The sequence below is a fragment of the Schistocerca gregaria genome, chromosome X (assembly GCF_023897955.1).
Source record: "Schistocerca gregaria isolate iqSchGreg1 chromosome X, iqSchGreg1.2, whole genome shotgun sequence".
Classification (NCBI taxonomy): Eukaryota; Metazoa; Arthropoda; class Insecta; order Orthoptera; family Acrididae; genus Schistocerca; species Schistocerca gregaria.
Window position 1 is genome coordinate 473198763 of NC_064931.1, and position 5000 is coordinate 473203762.

Sequence of the window (5000 nt, forward strand, 5' to 3'; positions counted from 1 at the left end):
TATCGCTTAACCTAACTGTGGCTGTACCAGTTTATCGCTTAACCTAACTGTGGCTGTACCAGTTTATCGCTTAACCTAACTGTGGCTGTACCAGTTTATCGCTTAACCTAACTGTGGCTGTACCAGATTATCGCTTAACCTAACTGTGGCTGTACCAGATTATCGCTTAACCTAACTGTGGCTGTACCAGATTATCGCTTAACCTAACTGTGGCTGTACCAGATTATCGCTTAACCTAACTGTGGCTGTACCAGATTATCGCTTAACCTAACTGTGGCTGTACCAGATTATCGCTTAACCTAACTGTGGCTGTACCAGATTATCGCTTAACCTAACTCAATTTGTCCCTTAACCTAACTCAATTTGTCCCTTAACCTAACTCAAGTTGTCCCTTAACCTAACTCAAGTTGTCCCTTAACCTAACTCAATTTGTCCCTTAACCTAACTCAATTTGTCCCTTAACCTAACTCAAGTTGTCCCTTAACCTAACTCAAGTTGTCCCTTAACCTAACTCAAGTTGTCCCTTAACCTAACTCAAGTTGTCCCTTAACCTAACTCAAGTTGTCCCTTAACCTAACTCAAGTTGTCCCTTAACCTAACTCAAGTTGTCCCTTAACCTAACTCAAGTTGTCCCTTAACCTAACTCAAGTTGTCCCTTAACCTAACTCAATTTGTCCCTTAACCTAACTCAATTTGTCCCTTAACCTAACTCAAGTTGTCCCTTAACCTAACTCAAGTTGTCCCTTAACCTAACTCAAGTTGTCCCTTAACCTAACTCAAGTTGTCCCTTAACCTAACTCAAGTTGTCCCTTAACCTAACTCAAGTTGTCCCTTAACCTAACTCAAGTTGTCCCTTAACCTAACTCAAGTTGTCCCTTAACCTAACTCAAGTTGTCCCTTAACCTAACTCAAGTTGTCCCTTAACCTAACCCACGTTGTCCCTTAACCTAACCCACGTTGTCCCTTAACCTAACCCACGTTGTCCCTTAACCTAACCCACGTTGTCCCTTAACCTAACCCACGTTGTCCCTTAACCTAACCCACGTTGTCCCTTAACCTAACCCACGTTGTCCCTTAACCTAACCCACGTTGTCCCTTAACCTAACCCACGTTGTCCCTTAACCTAACCGACGTTGTCCCTTAACCTAACCCACGTTGTCCCTTAACCTAACCCACGTTGTCCCTTAACCTAACCCACGTTGTCCCTTAACCTAACCCACGTTGTCCCTTAACCTAACCCACGTTGTCCCTTAACCTAACCCACGTTGTCCCTTAACCTAACCCACGTTGTCCCTTAACCTAACCCACGTTGTCCCTTAACCTAACCCACGTTGTCCCTTAACCTAACCCACGTTGTCCCTTAACCTAACCCACGTTGTCCCTTAACCTAACCCACGTTGTCCCTTAACCTAACCCACGTTGTCCCTTAACCTAACCCACGTTGTCCCTTAACCTAACCCACGTTGTCCCTTTGCCTAACATAGTTCACTGCTCGGAATCTCTGGTGTCGTTGTTATCCTCATGTAGATGTCTTGCGAGTGTTGCTTACTTTCCACATATTCCTGCTATCCACTGTCAATTGTACTGCAATAGGACTATATCGCCGACCCCCCCCCTCCCCCCCCTCTGTCCCCCTCTGTCCCCCTCTTTGTGTCTCTGTCCTCTCAAGCTGGTCGGTCTGGCGTTTGAGTGTTAAATGAGCCTCGCAGCTGTTCAGTTGCATTCAGATGTCGACGCCCTCAGTGTACGTCGTGGTATGGTCTGTGTCCATTGTCCGCTGATGTCGTACGCGTAACCCACACGCTGTACCGATCATCGGTCGTTACGTACAGAGTGAAGTAGTGTGATACGTGTGACCGTACGCTGGCTGTGCCCAACGGTGTCGAATCTCAATTTCCATATGTTGTGCTTGATGCTACTTGTCTCGTCTCCCAATAACAGCTAGGTTGCACTGTGGTACGCCGTAGAGGCGTGTGGGAGGAACGTACGAACGCATTGTATGTCACCCTGGGTCGCTGGGGGTGGTGGTGCGGTGAGTCAGGTCAGGTCAGGTCAGCGTGAGCCGTCTGATGTAGTGACGCGTGTATTCCGACTTTGTCGTATTGCCTCACACAAAGTGCTACCCTGGTGGACCGCGTTCCATATCTGGGACATGCCGCAGATGCCGGTTGACAGTGGATCGCGGAAGGTACATCGCATACGTGCGCGGGCCACCTTCCACGTGTTCTCTTCTGCACATGTCGCAGTGTGTATGTGGTCTGATGTAGCGTGTCGTGACACATGACATCCTGGCATGCAAGAATTGTTGAATTCGCAAATGTAGGTGGACATCTACGTTTACTGCCCAAGATACGCAAATGAACTGGAAATCCGTTGTTGAGCGGTTGTTCACGCTGGAGGTGAATCTGTGATGGCGACGATCGGTACAGCTATTAACCGGTTGTTTCAGCGGTACCCGCCACATCCACACGCGTGACTAGGCCCATGTGGGTATGAAGCGATACGCGGCGGTGGCTTGGTGGGACTGTTCCCGGCCGGTGAAGGGGGGCCGCCCGGCGTGTTGGCCGCGCGCTGCGTGGGCGCACGCGCAACAGGCGGCTGGTGGGGGGCGCCGAGTGGCAGGAGCGCCAGCCGACGGGCCCGGCAGGCGGCGCAGCTACGCTGCGGCGCACCCTGCACGCGGCGCCTGGCGGCCAAAGTTGGTTCAGCCGAGCCCGGTGCGAAGCGCGGTGGACATCTGCAGTGTGCTGGTCTGATTGAGGACTGTGTGCGTTGAGGATGCGCCGCCGCCTGGCACTCGGCGCCGCGACGCCGTCTGCTGCTCGGTCGCCCCAGCGGTTCTCGCAGGTGGTTTGTATCGCAGTTGTGCGGACGTGTTGGCGCGTGCGCTGTGCTGGGAGAGTTCGCTTCTGCACCCAAGTGGGGCTTTGCCCTTGTGTGGCGCTGGCGTTGGATCTGCCGGTCACCATAGGTGGCGCGTGTTGTCTCCCGCCGGCAATGCCACGACAGCACGCTCCCGGGCCTCTGTCGGCAGCGGCAAGCTCAGTTGGGAGCAAGGGTGTTCGCACTAAAACCGTCTACTCGCCTAACTCCGGGCGATTGCGCCTCTCTCGAAACCGACCAAGTACCTAGGACGGCGCTGCGCGCCGCCGGGACCTGAGAGGGTTTCGAGGTGTATCGTGCAGGGGAGCTCGGCCTCCTCCTGTTTGCAGAATAATTGAGCGGACGCTTGCGTGTTCGCGCGGGCCCCCGGGACACACTCCCGGGCGGCCGGCTGCTCAGCTCTAGTTGACGCAGCTCCCTGGTTGATCCTGCCAGTAGTCATATGCTTGTCTCAAAGATTAAGCCATGCATGTCTCAGTACAAGCCGCATTAAGGTGAAACCGCGAATGGCTCATTAAATCAGTTATGGTTCCTTAGATCGTACCCACGTTACTTGGATAACTGTGGTAATTCTAGAGCTAATACATGCAAACAGAGTCCCGACCAGAGATGGAAGGGACGCTTTTATTAGATCAAAACCAATCGGATTGGCTTGTCTGGTCCGTTTGCCTTGGTGACTCTGAATAACTTTGGGCTGATCGCACGGTCCTCGTACCGGCGACGCATCTTTCAAATGTCTGCCTTATCAACTGTCGATGGTAGGTTCTGCGCCTACCATGGTTGTAACGGGTAACGGGGAATCAGGGTTCGATTCCGGAGAGGGAGCCTGAGAAACGGCTACCACATCCAAGGAAGGCAGCAGGCGCGCAAATTACCCACTCCCGGCACGGGGAGGTAGTGACGAAAAATAACGATACGGGACTCATCCGAGGCCCCGTAATCGGAATGAGTACACTTTAAATCCTTTAACGAGTATCTATTGGAGGGCAAGTCTGGTGCCAGCAGCCGCGGTAATTCCAGCTCCAATAGCGTATATTAAAGTTGTTGCGGTTAAAAAGCTCGTAGTTGGATTTGTGTCCCACGCTGTTGGTTCACCGCCCGTCGGTGTTTAACTGGCATGTATCGTGGGACGTCCTGCCGGTGGGGCGAGCCGAAGGGGTGCTTTCGCGTCCCGAGGCGGACCCCGTTTAAATCCTACCAGGGTGCTCTTTGTTGAGTGTCTCGGTGGGCCGGCACGTTTACTTTGAACAAATTAGAGTGCTTAAAGCAGGCAAGCCCGCCTGAATACTGTGTGCATGGAATAATGGAATAGGACCTCGGTTCTATTTTGTTGGTTTTCGGAACCCGAGGTAATGATTAATAGGGACAGGCGGGGGCATTCGTATTGCGACGTTAGAGGTGAAATTCTTGGATCGTCGCAAGACGAACAGAAGCGAAAGCATTTGCCAAGTATGTTTTCATTAATCAAGAACGAAAGTTAGAGGTTCGAAGGCGATCAGATACCGCCCTAGTTCTAACCATAAACGATGCCAGCCAGCGATCCGCCGCAGTTCCTCCGATGACTCGGCGGGCAGCCTCCGGGAAACCAAAGCTTTTGGGTTCCGGGGGAAGTATGGTTGCAAAGCTGAAACTTAAAGGAATTGACGGAAGGGCACCACCAGGAGTGGAGCCTGCGGCTTAATTTGACTCAACACGGGAAACCTCACCAGGCCCGGACACCGGAAGGATTGACAGATTGATAGCTCTTTCTTGATTCGGTGGGTGGTGGTGCATGGCCGTTCTTAGTTGGTGGAGCGATTTGTCTGGTTAATTCCGATAACGAACGAGACTCTAGCCTGCTAACTAGTCGCGTGACATCCTTCGTGCTGTCAGCGATTACTTTTCTTCTTAGAGGGACAGGCGGCTTCTAGCCGCACGAGATTGAGCAATAACAGGTCTGTGATGCCCTTAGATGTTCTGGGCCGCACGCGCGCTACACTGAAGGAATCAGCGTGTCTTCCTAGGCCGAAAGGTCGGGGTAACCCGCTGAACCTCCTTCGTGCTAGGGATTGGGGCTTGCAATTGTTCCCCATGAACGAGGAATTCCCAGTAAGCGCGAGTCATAAGCTCGCGTTGAT

General features: G+C 52.3%; 1 non-coding gene across 1 annotated transcript in view; it reads left to right on the forward strand.

The window, feature by feature from the left end:
* The first annotated feature begins 3298 nt into the window (after window positions 1-3298).
* LOC126300083 (small subunit ribosomal RNA) overlaps window positions 3299-5000 on the forward strand; it is a 1893-nt gene continuing 191 nt past the window's right edge. The window contains exon 1 of the ribosomal RNA XR_007552886.1: window positions 3299-5000. This exon is cut by the window's right edge and continues 191 nt beyond it. This is a non-coding gene — a ribosomal RNA (small subunit ribosomal RNA).